At 39.5% G+C, this 15740-nt stretch overlaps 1 protein-coding gene and 1 pseudogene across 1 annotated transcript in view; both read left to right on the top strand.

The window, feature by feature from the left end:
• Positions 1 to 349: 349 nt before the first annotated feature.
• Positions 350 to 473, top strand: LOC122809845 (annotated as a pseudogene).
• A 912-nt stretch (positions 474 to 1385) lies between these two features.
• LOC122808584 (protein NLRC5-like) overlaps positions 1386 to 15740 on the top strand; it is an 849388-nt gene continuing 835033 nt past the window's right edge. The window contains exon 1 of the mRNA XM_044079540.1: positions 1386 to 1557. The gene's annotated coding sequence lies outside the window, so the exon portion shown is untranslated. The remainder of the gene's footprint in view (positions 1558 to 15740) is intronic.

Below are 15740 nucleotides of genomic sequence, written 5' to 3'. Positions count from 1 at the left end.
GGCATGCAAATAATGCATGACTGACATGCCATGCAGATTTGCCTGTGACTTCATGAATATTCATTGTCTAATCATAGTTTACCATTTTTCTCAAAGTAGTGTTGTCTCGGAATTTGTATATTTAACCAGTGGGGATGTGGGGGTGCAGCCCCCCCCAAATGTGATTTTGTTGGTTAATTATGAATAAAAATATGCTCTGTAAAGCTGGCAATCTGATGGCTGGGTTTCACAAATTAATAATTGCAATGCATTACTTTACCTATTTTATACTGTTAAGTCTGTAAAATGTATAATATATTTTATACGTTTAATGTCTATACACTTTAACTCCGTTTGGAGTGTTCGCATAATTTCTTCTCGGCCTTTTGGCTAAAATCAAGTGTAGCATCTGTTCTTATCAGTTTATATTCCCATAATTTCCCCTTCTCGACTCTCCTGTCATAGTCTAGAACTACACTGCGTTCTGACCTGTCCTGGTTGTGTATTAAGGAATGTAGCTGTAAAATCGAGTTTGTTCAACGATATATAAAAAAATCAAAATAATCTATTTGCTGGGTTTTGTGTGGGATTTGGGCGGCCCTTGCTACTGCGCATCTGGTGGGTAGTGTTGTCATACATACTCAGCCAATGTTTGTAAGAAAAAACACAAAAGTAAATTGGCTATGCAAAATCTGTTGGCAAACGCTGCAGGGTAGGGTTACCAACTGTCCCACTTTGCGAGGGACAGTCCCTCTTTGGGCAGTTGTGTCCTGCAAAAAAGTTGTAAAAATGGCAAATGTCCTCTGATTTTAGGACAAAATTATTTCCTACATTTTATGTAATAGTAACATAACACAGTTATTCTGTATCTGAAACACCTAAATGTTACAAGAAACAGAATAAGCAACTAAAATGCTACAAGAATAAGCTTTTATTTAGGCAAACAAGTGGGTATGTTTCAACCTGCAAAATCTGATGTTCATACCAGAAATGTCCCACTTTGGGCATTTGAAAAGGTGGCAACCCTACTGCAGATTTTGTGGATAACTTCAAGAAAAATAGAGAATAACTGGAGTGATCAATGTACTGGAATCACATACTAACATTCTTGTTTGTTTCACGTTGGTAAACTGATTTATTTTCCCCGGGTTTTAGCAATTTAGCGTTTAAAACAAATTTGCCCGCTAGTTAGGGCGCAATGTGCCACAATATCACGTGATTTCCAGTTAGTAGAATAAAACTGCAATTAAAGAATGTTAACAAAATGTTAACTTTCGGTTTCACTTTAGCCTCAGTACGGCTGGGAAACAGCTTTCCAGTCTGGCGTCTGTATTACTGGTATAATTTGAATGAAGGCAAAATGAAGATAATCGCTATTTTCCCTAGAAAAGAGTGGCTGGGATGGAGGGGTATGTAGAATATGAGAGTACCCACTTAATCGTACAAGGACTACGGTATGCTGGGAGTCCGGGGACGGACAAATCACATGGATGAAGACACAGCGAGACTAGCCTAAGTGCGGTACGTCTGTTTGGGGAGTGTGAGCACTATCGCTTTGTGTGACCCAAGTGCTGAGGCGTAAGTTACGTTTTGTTGGGAGTTCTTTTCGTACTGCCATGCAGTGAGACTGCTTTAGGGTCCTCAGTCTGCTGGCACATGTGCCCCATGTGTAGGAGCGCAGAAACAATAATGTGCCACATCTGATCATTAACTCTGAAATCGGGACCCTACGCAGATCAAGGGTGTAGACGGAATGTATATTTTGTACTTAGACCTAATTTGATTGCTCCTACCATCCACCTTTCATACGGGAAAGGGACTCCCGGTTTTCAGCCGTTGGCACTCAGCCAAAAAAATATAGTCCTGTCAAGCCTGTTTTGTATAAGTTTGTATTTTAAACATAAATTTGGAAAGTTCTAAACATTTTGTACTGTTTCCAGGATGCTCGGACAAAAAATGTACTCACTTGAGTACACTGAGTATGCCTAACTACACCTTTGACGCTGATTAATAGCTTTTTGAAGATGTTGAGGTGTACTGTAGAAAGTAACACATACTGTCTGTGTTTGATTCCCGACAATACACCTTAGCATACATGTATGTATGTGATACCCAGAAATGCTGAATTTGAGGCTAGAAAGCCTGCGTACACCAGTCTGGCTTCTTATGTGGTAGTGGCATTACTATGATGTTGTGGTAGCACTTAATTGGATATTCCCTTTCCAGATATGGAGATGTTTACTGTCTGATCTACAAGGAAGGGAGTTTGTGTAACAGAGTATGAACAGTCTGATCAGGAATATAGTCAGAAATTTACATATTGTACTTAGACCTTACATTTTGTACTTAGACCTTACATTTTGTAGTTAGACCTCTTGCTGTTGCGCCTTCCATCCCCATATGTTGCCCTATACACTTGGCAAAGTAATACATTCTTTGTGACTGATGCCACTTGTTTAAAAGTATGCTTCTATCACATAAGCATATTTGTATAAATTAATATAATATATACTGGTTTAGACAGTTCTAAACATTCTGTGCTCTTTGATCCATAAAGTGTCTGACAGATGCTCTGAAACTAAATGTATTTGCTTGAATACACTGAAGGATTAATCCAGAGCTTTACTGTAAAATCAATAACAAAGAGCAAACTTAAACAGAAACTGTACATTAAAAAATATGTCCCACATAGCCTTTTGCCTCCAGAATTAGCAAAAATAATTTGGGGACAGACTCCAAATTATCGGCGCTTTTTAAACACTGACACTATTAACTTAGAAAATTGATAGAAACAAATTATGTTACATAGCATGTATCCTCTGGGGTAAACTAACTTTAACTGAATTAATTATTGACTGCAATCCACCAGTTTTCTCAAAAAAGAGGGATGAAGCAATTCTGTAATCCAGAATGTCAGCATTAGGGAGATCACTAAATTTGGGGCCAATTGAGAGAGGTATGAGCCATTATAAAGACTAGAATGAGCTATGTCTCTCAATAACAAACGTCTTGGTTGCGTACACATTTTGCAATGCGGTGTTTGTGGACATCTTTCTGAAATAGCCTTTGCAATCCGCGTACACTGGCAGGTGCAGAAAGAACAATATCCTCCACCCCCACCCCGCACAACTGTCGCTCAGTTTTAATTCGCAGGGTCCCTGCCCTCCACCAGAAGGCCTTGGTGCAGCGTTTGCCGACTGACAGACTTCAGATGTATTAGATCGCCCTTTGAAAGAAGCATAATTTCCTAACGCCAGAGAAAATGAATTTCTGCATAGTCAAAGAGGCTCTGAAGTTGTAATAGTGTTCCTGCTTCCAATACAGCCCCATTATCGGAGCCTGCCCCTCACGTATGCTGCCAAACATCGAACCCCAAATGTATTCCAGGTAGAGAACCGAATTCAGCATCAGGTCGCGTTTCATATTTCTTCACTGGAATATTTTTATTTTCCACATGTAATAGCAGACCACTGTAGAGAAATCCCACAGGCGCTAAAAGTATGCTTTCTCATCTGCTGATCACCCACAGCAGTTTGCAACATAAACTAAGCGATAGTGGAAAACACAACATCTTGCGTAAACTGTGGTCATGAATCCAATGTTGAGTACTCTTACGCCAGTACAAAGGCCGATTTTCCGTACGCCTGAAGCTTGATTATTGTTAAATTCACTTATAAAGTTAACAGAGCAACGTCACTGTGCATTATTAACTCTAATTATCTGCGATTTAACAGAGGATCAAACAACTTACTTGGAAGGGCAACAGTGTGACGGGACGCAACACCTCCATTTTAAAGTTAAGCAGAATAACAGGTGTTTTACCAACTTGCGTTTTCTGAATTGTAAGAAGTATGATTGGGAGGGGCAGGGCAGCAATAAGAGACCTTAAAGGTTACTAGGACAAACACACGAACTTTCTGAAACAAAATCAACAGTAAATATTTAACTGCACAGTAATTGCAGGCTGCAATTTTCGGTGTTTTACACGAGAAGCCATTATTTTATGAAGAACGCAACAAACACACCAGACAAATCTTTATCTGCAAAACCGGACACTTCGGGTGAATGATGGCTCTGTTAGTTCGCATTTCATATTTCACAGTTGCGATACTACGCAGCTGTTAAACTACTCAGCTGCCTTAACAGTGTTGCAATCATGCTTCCAGGGGTGTAGGGGCCCTCCGACGGGTGTGTCTTAATGTGTAATTAATGCCCACCCAGGGGTGTTATGAGGCTCAATGCGGCAGGCAGAGAGGCTCTACATCCCTGGACGGGTGTTAATTGCACATTAACACACAGCCTGGATGGTATTATTGCGCTTAGAGAAAGAGCTCTCTGTAAAATTGTATTTTTTAAGTACTATATTATTATTTTTTATATTTTTCATGTAAAATAGTTTCTCTGCCTAGTCTTTCAAACTTTCTTTAGTGTATGTTAATGGTGTTGAAGGAATCATTTTACATTAAAAATATGTAAAAGCAATAAATAAGTAAAATACAATTTTACAGAGTCCCCATTATGTATCTCTCTCATACACAGTCTCTTCTGCTTTCACACACACATACATATATACAAACAGGCTCCTCTGGTTTCGTACTCGCATTCACTCACACAAACATAACTCCCAGCCTCTTAGTATGAATAATCTGGGCAAAGCTGCAAAAATAAAGGCAAAATTTAAATATTGCTCTTATAAACTTAGAAAGTTGCTAAAATAAAAAAGTCTTGTATTACAGTGCATTTTCTGAAAGATCTTCTTTTGGCTTTTCCCAGTTGGGTTCACCACAGCACATCACCTGTCCACTCATGGTTGGCAGTGGAGTTTTTTATGGTGTCGAGTTGCCAGCCCAGCACTCAAGCACACCCACATGCATTCACTCCTATGGCCAATTTAGAGTGTCCAATCCACCTACAGCATGTGGAAGGAAACCAGAGCACCCAGAGGAAACCCACATGACCACAGGGAGGATATGCAGACTCCGCACAGAAGGCACCCCAGCTGAGGATTGAACCAGATAAACTCTTGGTGTGAGGTGGCAACGCTAACCACTGCACCACTGCGGCCACCATTTTCTGAAAGATATAAAGCCTGAAACTCAAACGCCTGTCATTATTTAGCGAATTTACTCCTCACTGATTTGCCACAAAACTTCAGAAAACCACAAATTATATGAGAACAGACAAAAAATATGAGGCAAAAATCTGGATGTTTGCGAAAATTTGGACAGTTGAGAGTTCTACACACAAGACCTCTGTCTCTCGATCTCTCACACACATTCTCCTTTGCTTTCATATACGCATTCACTCACACACAGACAGAAACATAAACACACTGATATACATACCCACACACACATACACTTTTTTCTGCTTATATTTTTTATACTGGCTACACAGCAAAAGAGCTGCTTAGCGTGTGTAAAATAATGGCGGTCATTAGTTTTTTTTTTTTTTTTTCAGTCCAAGATCTGGCAGCTTGATATGCTGCAGTAAAGTGGTGGACTCGTTTTTGAGTGGTCATTACTTGTACATTAATACCATGATGGAGAACTTTCGTTCTTCAATCAGGGTGCTGATGTACAGTTTGCCCATTCTCTAATTACACATTAACACACAACCTGTCAATCATTATTGCTTACAAAGAGAATGGGTGATTCATCGATCCCATTCTTACTGGAGAATGAATATTCTCCAGTAGGGTGTTAATATAGTAGTAATGCCCACTGAAAAATGAGTCTGCTGTTTCACGGCAGCATATCAGGCCGGTGTGGGGCTTGGACATAATGGCCGCCATTATTTCACACTGGCTAAACAGCACTTCTGCTGTTTAGCAAGTGTAAAATGTAAACAAACAAAAAAAAAAGAAAATTAAAAGAAAAAGTGTGTGTGTGTGTGTGTGTGTGTGTGTGTGTGTGTGTGTGTGTGTGTGTGTGAGAGAGAGAGAGAGAGAGAGAGAGAGAGAAAGGGAAGAGTGAGAGTGATCCCTGGCAGCAGCAGCAATTAACAGGTCTGCATATCTCTCAATCTCTTAACCTTAACATATCTGGATGAGCATATAATAAATGGGGGACAGGGCACTTCTATGGGCTAGGCTTGTAAAGGCTCCAGGGCCATTAGCCTAGTACACACCTATGAACCTATGAACAAAGGCTGAAAATAACAATATATTTTTACATGATCCTGTTATAAAATCACAACATTTTGTTGTGACATTTTGTAATGTCCTGTTATAAAAATCACAACATTACCTTCTTCATCTATTAATATGTTGTATTAAAGTTGGCACTGCCTTCTTTGTTTAGTCATTTAGTACATCTATGCATTCAACATGAGCTAATGAAACTAGAGCTCTCTTAACATTAGCTAGGGAATATGATGTAGAAGTAATTAATTTTTAAGAAATGCACATGATTAGCTGGATGGTGCTGTAAACTTCATGACAGTTTTGTATAATTTCAGCCTATGGCAGAATTTCTGTTTGACTATGCAGACAACGAGAAACACACGCACACATATACATACATACATACACATACTCCCCGACATTAACTACTGTGCGATATAGTGCTAAGCAGTTTTATTTCCAGCTTTGCATCTATGATCTTATATGCATTCAAGTTTATTTAAATGTATTTTTTAATTTACGTTATTTTATTTTACCTATACGTACATTACAAGTATTTGAGTTTTGGGAAACTTTATAATGTAATTTTTCTAACACTCTGGCATAGAAGACGTCTGAATTCATTAACATGCAAGACACACAAGTCACTATTTTGAGTTTCCTTGTAAGCAGCCTGTTGGTGTACTTCTCAGCTGTCCAGATTTTTGTAGAATGTACAGATTTTTGCCTCATGTTTTTGGTCTGTTCCACATGAAATTTGTGGTTTTCTGGCAAATCATTGAAGAAAGAAGCCATTAAATAATGACATATTTGAGTTTCCAAATGCATGTTAGTGCAAACCATGGTATTCTGTCTTGAAACTCTTACGTTTATATGACCAATATTTAATATCTGTGCCTAGTTTTGGACCTTTGATTCCCCCCATTATGTTTTGGCTTTGTCCAGAATTATTGTGCTAAGAATTTGAGAGGTATACTTGTGAGAATACACCTGCTCTATGTGACTGTGTTTCAGTCCCAACATTTGCAGGCATAGTAAAACTGGTGTCATCATCACATTTGTCAGTATTCATTCTGTTATTTTAGTTGTTTTATATACTGTTTTTATTGTAACATTTCTACATTCAAGATTACTAAAAATATTCTGTTTGCTTTACTTTGGTGACTTTCCCATCTTGTGTGCCCTCTGCAAATGGGCACTGTCCAGCAGTGTTAACCTGGTTAACAATGCATACATACATATAATCTCTCTGTATGTATGTATGTATGTCTATATATATATATATATATATATATATATATATAGAGAGAGAGAGAGAGAGATACATGCATTAGATAGAATAAAGATAAGATTATAGTGCAGATTCACTGACACATTTGAAGGTGCAGCACAACAAATATCAGTATTTCTGTCTTCACTATTGATAGCATTTTATATAATTATTTTGTCTAGTTGATCTGGGAATAGAGTTGCCTTAGCTTTTGTGTGTGTGTGTGTGTGTTTGTGTGTTTATGTATGTATGTGCCCATGCTATACACTGTGCAGCTGCCATCCTTTAATATTAAATCTTGAATTGTTAACATATTATACATACTGGCTTGTTAACACATACAACCGTGCAGAGCTTTGACAGCTGATCAGTGTGTAAAGGCTGAATGTATAGTAAATGTACACTGCTTACATCTTAAACATTTCTGCATAACTGTTTATACTGTGCTTATGTAGACATTTGTCCTTTGGGAAATACAATCCCCCTTATTTTACAGTGTTATATGTATAACTATGTAATGATATAAGAACTGCCTTTAGTTCAATAAACAAACCTTGCATTATGTAAGAAAATGAGATATTTTATAGTCCAGTCATTTGGTTTAATCTATATTTTTCTTTTCTTTTCATGCATTGTGATTCAATTTCATTTTAACTGTCCTGCTGTTTTTTTATATCTGGTTTATCTTGTATACCTTTAAATAATGATTTATGATTCTTAGTTTGTCAAATACTGTTTTGGTTGATTCCTTTAGATGTGAAATAGTTGATGTAATATATTCCAAATAAAATATTTTCTTTGTAAAAAAATGGAGTAACATACTATGGCTGATAGCTTTGGTTCTTAGCTCCTTAACAGCAGCTTCCTTACATCTTGAATATCCATCTGTGAGTCTTTGACATTATCCTGTTTCAAGACATTTTTTCATTAGAAATTGATATGTAAGCATCACAGTGTTTCACAGTGAGAATTCTAGGGGCCATATTCCAAGAGTCCATCTCAGTGTAAGTCTGCCCTGATTTCGAAAGACTTGCTCTCAGTGTAAAGTACAGTTGTGTACATTTACCATAAATGTAGATGTTCGAGTGTATTCACTGTTGCAGTCATTACATTTGGGTAATCTGCTGGCAGGTTGCCCTCAGTCGGCCCGAATAACAAAGTCTTGGGTCCTGCATCGGTTGCTGTCTCCTCTTCCATGACGTCAGGGATATAAAACATGCAGCCAATGCCATTTTATTCAGTTTTACTTGCCCCAGGTGTCAGGTGCCCCCCAAATGGGGAGCAAATATATATATATATATATATATATATATATATATATATATGTATATATATATATATATATATATATATATATATGTGTATATATTAAACAGAAATATATAAAAGCACTTTTTGCAACATAAACTTTACCTTCATCTAAAAGCAAATACACCACAAAGGCTTTAGTATATAGTGAAGGAAAGAAAGGTTATAGAAAAGGGGGATGGCGGGTGGGTAACCCGGACTGCAACAGTGAATACACTCGAACATCTACATTTATGGTAAGTGTACACAACTGTACTATGTTCTTCGTGTTTCACTGTTGCAGTCATTACATTTGAGTAGAATCCCAAAGCTATGGATGGGAGGATGGAACTAAACAGCATTAGGAGCGGCTATAAGGCCCTGCAAAACTGCAGTGGCAAAGCCTGCCCTAGATTTGGAGAAGAGAGGCAAATGATAATACTTTGTGAAGGTATGAACAGAGCTCCAAGTAGCAGCCTCTAGAATGTCTTTGGTTGGAACCCCTCTGAGAAAAGCTGCTGAGGTAGAGGCAGCCCTGGTGGAATGTGACCTGATTCCCTTGGGCACAGGTTTACCATGGTGCAAGTAGCAGAAACGAATGCAGTGGCTTATCCACTTAGCAATAGTCTGCTTTGATATAGCCTTCCCCTCTGACCCTGCAGCAAATACTACCAGTAGTTGCTCAGACTTCCTTAGAGATTTGGTCCTGTTTAAGTAGAATCTTAGTTGTCTGTGTACATCCAATGAATGCAGAATCTGCTCCCCCTTGTTCTGTGGGTTTGGGTAAAATGTTGGCAGGTGAATTGTCTGGTTAAGAGCCACACTGGATACCACCTTAGGCATAAAAGAAGGATTGGTCCTGAGGGACACCCCGTCCGTGTAAATTGTAATGAAAGGCTCCACAGCCATGAGAGCCTGTAGTTCTGAAACCTTTCCTGTTGAAGTGACTGCCAAGAGGAAAGCTGTTTTCCCAGATAGAAATTTTATATCTGCAGTAGCTGTTGGGTCAAAAGGAGGCAGGGTGAGTTTTTCCAGTACAAAGTTGAGGTTCCATGCAGGAGTTGGTGATCTTCTGGGAGGCCTTAAATTTTTGGCCCCTCTAAGATACTGTTTAAGCAGGGGATGAGAAAAGAGAGGAGGCTCTGTGTTGTAATGAGCCAAGATGGCAGAGGCATGTATTTTTATTGAAGAAAATGATAGGCCCTTGTCAAGCATCTCAGTAAAATATTGTAAAATCTGAGGAATATTGGGCTTTGCTGTGTCCGTTTCTTGTGCTTGGTTCCAAGCACAGAATCTCTTCCATTTATCAGCATAAGATTTTCTAGTACTAGGTCTTCTGGCTTACAAAATGACATCCATCACAGATTTACTGAGAGGTGTTGTTTGAATAATTAAATGATCAGCCATGCTGCAAGGTTCAGAGTTTGGAGCTGAGTGTGCAGAATTTGATTGTTCTGCTGAGACAGTAGATGAGGTATTTGAAGCAAGTATCAAGGAGGAAGTCGAGACATATTCCTTAGAATTGGGTACCAGTGCTGGCGAGGCCAGTCCGGAGCAACTAGGATCATTTTTGTTTTTTCCTGTCTGACTTTTAGTAAGACCTTGGAGAGCAGAGGCAGAGGGGGAAAGGCATAGACTGATAGGTTTTTCTAACTGAAGGATAGGGCATCCACTTTCCATGCTTTTCTGTGATAACTTCTTGTGCAGAATTTGTCCAGCTGATAATTTTGGGGAGAGGAAAATAGATCTATGTCTGGGCTCCCCCATTTCTGTGTTAACATGCTGAAGATTTGCGGATCCAGTTTCCATTCGTGTGGGTCCATTAGATTTCTGCTTAGGTCGTCTGCCAGAGTATTTTGTTTTCCTGGCAGGAATTGAGCTTGAAGATGTATTTGGTAAGTCAAAGCTGTGTTCCACAATGCCATGGCTAGTCTGCAAAGGGGGTAGGAATGTGTACCCCCCTGCTTGTTTATGTACCACATAACCATGGTGTTGTCCGTCTTTATCAGTAGTTGTCCTGGATAAAGTAAGTCCTTGAAGGGTGTCAGAGCATTCTGAACAACTAGCATCTCTTTCTGGTTGATATGCAGATGCATTTGTTTTGGGCTCCATTTGCCCTGAATGCATCTCCCCACCAGGTGGGCCCCCTAGGCATAGTCTGATGCATCTGTAGTTAGGGTTTGGGTGGCAGGGGGTAGAGTGAATGACAGTCCCTTGTTTTGGTGACATGTCTCTGCCCACGAAAGAAAACTCCTGTTTTAGGCAGGGAATGAGAGGAATCATTGTTTCCAGACTGTGACAATGTTGACTCCATAAACTATTTAGGTACCATTGTAGTTTCCTCATATGCAGTCTCACATATGGAATAGTAAAATGCAGGATGCCATGAACCCCAAAGCCTGCAGAATTTGTCTTGCTGATAACTGGGTTTTTGTTGCCATTTATTTGAAGTATGTTGTCAGTTCCCTTTGTTTGTCTGGTGTCAGGTAAGCCATCTGGGCAGTTGTATTCAAGCTTGCACCCAGGAATGTAATCATTTGAGAGGGTACCAGTTGGGATTTCTTTTTGTTTATTGTGTACCCTAGGCATGTTAAAAGCCTTTTTACAAATGCCAGATGTTGAAGAAGAGTGCCCTTGTCCTCTGCTTGGATGAGACAGTCATCCAGATAAGGATAAATTTGTATGCTTCTTTGTCTGCAGAATGCAATTACTGGTGCCAGGCACTTTGTAAAGACCCTGGGTGCAGTAGATAAGCCAAAGGGCAGTGCAGAGAATTGGTAATGCAAAAAACTTGCCTTGAAGCGGATGTATCTTCTGCATGATTCCCTTATTGGAATATGCAGGTATGCCTCTTTTACGTCTAGAGTCACTAACCAAGCTTTCTGCTCAGCATAGGCAGTAGCTGTTGTAAAGTCAGCATTTTGAATTTTGGAATGTCCAAGAACGTGGTCAAAATCGGACGCCAGGCATTGTCTTTTCTGGATACCAGGAAAAGTCTTGAATAAAAACCTTGTCCTTTTTCCTTTTCTGGTACTAACTTGTTTCTGAGCCTCTGGCCACTGATTTTGTGGCAGATCTGGCCAACCGTTTGGAACTGGCAAAGTGTGGAAATGAAATCTGTACCCCTGGGATACTATGTTTAATACCCACTTTTCTTGGGTAATTAACTGCCAATTTTGAGCATGAAGTGCTAGTTTTCCCCCCAATGGGGCTGCCAAAAAATAAGTGCTTGGTGAAGGTAGAGGGAAGTCATTGAGACTGCTTACTGTAGGGTTGTGCTTTGTTACCTCCAGATTTGGAGGTGGATGCACCCCATTGCTTTGACCTGTAAGAGCACTGTGATTGGTATCTGGAGTATTTTGAGCACCTGGATTTGCTTTGAGTGGCTCTGTTAAACACAGGAAATGACCAATTTTTAGTAGGCCAGTGCCTACTGAATCTGGGTGGCTGCACCTGCAAGAAATCTTTTACAGTTTGCAAAGATTTAGCTTTGTCTTCCATTTTCCTTAAAACCTCTTCTGCCTTATTACCAAATGGAGTATCATGCTGCAAGGGGGCATCCAACTATTTAGCTTTAACATGATCAGGCAGATTTTGCTGCTTGAGCCAGGCATGCCTTCTAATCACAGATCCAGTAACTGCGGCCCTGCAAGAGGCCTCCAAGGAATCATAACCACATTGCAAAATACGCTTTCCAACCTGTTCTGCTGAATGCAATAATTCCTGTAATTCTTTATTTTCCACACATTCAGAAATCAACATAATTTTCTGTTTCAGTAAGCCCATAACATGCTGTTGATATTTAAGCATATGAAACTGGCAGTTCAAGGCCCTAATTGTCAAGGTTGCAGGTGTATAAACCTTTTTCCCCATCTATCCAGCACCCTGGAATCTCTATCAGAGGGGGTAGGATTTTGGGCTGTAGAGGCCTTTACACCCTTGGGACCCTGTGAAATAATCTCAGGATCAGCAGCAGGATTTTTGAATAGAAATTTATGGGAGTCAGGAACCCTGTAATATCTGTCTGGCTTACTAGGAGCCGAAGGTAGGGAATCAGGGGCCATGCTTGATTCCGAAAACACATCATCAACAATGTCTAATACAGGCGGTATTGCCAAAGGCCTATGCTGAGGAAGAAGAAGGAAATCCCTAAGACTCTTTTTTGATTCAGAGAAGTCCTGACTCTCCCAGTGAAAATGTTCCCTTAAAGTATGCAAAGTTTCTTCAAAAGAATAATCCTCAGGAGGAGATGCAGATGGGATGGATTCTTCTGCATCAGAATCCTCATTGGGTGGAATAGAAAATTCCTGATCAGAAGAGGAATCAGAAGAAATGGAAACCTGATCTGAAGATTCATAATCAGTGCCTTGCCTAGGCCTCTTTGCAAGGGGGGGGGGGTTGGGAACCCCTGATAAAGGTAATTAAGTCCTCAGCCAATTTGATCATCTGTTTTTTAGGCATAGGGGCCTGAGCACGTGGCTCATGCGTCAGTTTTTTAGACATAGAAGAAGTTTTTGATCTTGTTTTTGAGGCTGGCATTGGTTTAATATAAAAATGTTGAGGCCTGAAAACACCCTCAGAAGCCGGTGCCTGCTCAGCAGCTCCGGACCCATCCAAGGGAGAGACATCCGCGGGTTCAATACTCTGAGAATCTCGCGGCATACCGGACTCCGAATGGGTCTCGGTAGAGGCCTGCGACTCAAAAGTAGTGGGTATCAGGGGCTGCAAAAGTGCCTCACTGAGTACCATCGAACTGGCGACTGGCTGAGGAGAAGCTTCGTTATTGGTTTTGGACCTCGACAGTCTGTCTCTGTCTTTTTCTTCACGGATTTTGTGAACTCCAGTAGTCGGAATGCTAATCGACATTATTTCTGGATAATTAAATCTTGATCTAAAATACTTAGAAGCAGAAATATACCGACGCTTAATAGTGCATTGGTTAAATCTAGCACAAGACCGACAGCAAGGCACGTTATTATCTGGGCCTAGGCAAGGAATACAGTACAAATGAAAATCCTTATGAGGTATTTGTTTCCCACAAGTAATGCAATTATTAACTTTTACTGACATTGGTAAGGAGCAAGAAAAAGTTTCCCCAATGGGGTACTTAGCTTTAGTTTGAAGACTTCAGTTCTGAAACTCAAATGCAAAAATTTCAGGAGTCAGCCGACCGGCAATTGCGAACTGCTTCTGCTTCGGGCACAGCGCAGCAAGAAAGACTGAATAAAATGGTGCCGGCTGCATGTTTTATACCCCTGACGACCTGACATCATGGAAGAGGAGACAGCAAATGACGCAGGACCCAAGACTTTGTTATTCAGGCCGACTGAGGGCAACCTGCCAGCAGATTACCCAAATGTAATGACTGCAACAGTGAAACATGAAGAACATCTGACTTCCTTATAAACAGGTTTCTACCGAGGAAGATTCTTTCAGTGTAAGTGATCACTTACACTGTGAGCAGGTCTTTTGCGGGCCTTAATGTGTTTACTTGTTTTAGTAGGTATTGATTCTAAAGATGCATCAGCCATACTTTTTGGAATTCTTCTGAAACTTACCTGATCTAGGAATATAGTCTCTGCATTTAGAGAGTTACAATTATTCTGTGAGATTTCTGATGTAAGAAAGTACTTAAACTTTAACTACCTTTTAATGTTTTTAAGCTTTTGTCTTGTGCTAGCCTAGAATATTAAAACCAACCACAAAAGAATGGTATTGGAAACATTTTTTCACAGCTTAAAAATCTGTAGTATACTCCATTGCCACACCTTTAAAGTTGTTTATTCATCAGAGGGACACAGCTTTTGCCAGTTGTCTGATGATTAGTAGCACCAAGTGGTTTGTTCACTCTCCTACACTTTTGCTTCCTGTAACTAACAGCATGCAAAGGCAACTAAAGCTACAAGAAAGAAATAATCAGGTTGCTCTGATCATGACTCACTTGTTATATATTCTTGACATGGATAGCATGATTCATCTTTCCTTTCAAGCTTTGCTTCACTCCACTCTTGAGGTGAATTGTCTGAAATAACAACTTGGATATAATAAAAGATCTGATAATAATCCTAAGTAATCATGCCTTGTACACTCTGCAGTTGCTAAACATTTTCTGCCAGTTAATTTGTTTATGAATCATGCACATTTAACCTTTGACATATTTAATTTGCATACTTAATTGTTGGCAGTAAAATAAATGTAATAGTTAAGAGTCACTCATTGAGGGAGGTCATGTCTGACTGTAGAGAACACCTAAATAGGGGAACGTCTCATTTTCAAGTGATAGCTAAAATGGTTTGTGGAGGAATTGTTTCCTTCAGATGTTGGTAAGTAATTGAATAGTTTCGGTATATTTACAGCTGTACATATTTTCTTACTATTTGCTCTGTGCACCGGTACAGTTAACAGTAGTCCAACATTTCTGGTATTAACTTACTTTGTTTTAAATAATAATATCAATCTATTTCATAAAGAAGCTATTTATGTTCGTCATTAGATCACTGAAGTAGTAGCCTTAAACTATATGGGATGTCCTGCAAGGACTGGACCCACTGGTCAGCTTTCAAAGCTTTAGGGCACCTCCCATATGTCCTAGCCACTGCCCTGTATGAGAGAGATGTATGGTCATCTAGTGCTTCTATAAGACTGGACAGACAAGTTCTGTGTTGGGGATTCCCCTCCACAATATAATGTTTTTTGATGGAAATTGCTTTATTGTAGTCAAAAATGGGTTCATTTGCATTTAAGAAGATTAAAGATAAGGATGCTGTGCAGAACGAAACAGTACATTGCAAAATATATGCTATCTAGAATGCACAGCTTTAAGTGTAACCAGCCGCAGTATCTGCCATTTCAATAGCGGCAAAAGATTTAATAATTTAACTTTTTTTCATTGCTTAGAAATATATAGATTAAATAAGTTAAATAACTCTGGCATTAATAAGAAGTCACAGAGAGTACGGTTTGTGAACTTACACAACATTGGTCTGGATTCTATTTCTAACCTTTCTAAATGTCAGGTAGTTAATAGCTTTGTTTTTCTAACTTTGACATGCCACTTTCTCATTTTCCAAACTGCTGCTT

This window comes from Protopterus annectens, chromosome 8.part0 (assembly GCF_019279795.1).
Source record: "Protopterus annectens isolate FY-2018-M chromosome 8.part0, PAN1.0, whole genome shotgun sequence".
Classification (NCBI taxonomy): domain Eukaryota; kingdom Metazoa; phylum Chordata; order Ceratodontiformes; family Protopteridae; genus Protopterus; species Protopterus annectens.
The sequence above is the reverse complement of the archived record's forward strand: the minus strand, read 5'-3'. Positions and strand labels throughout refer to the sequence as shown.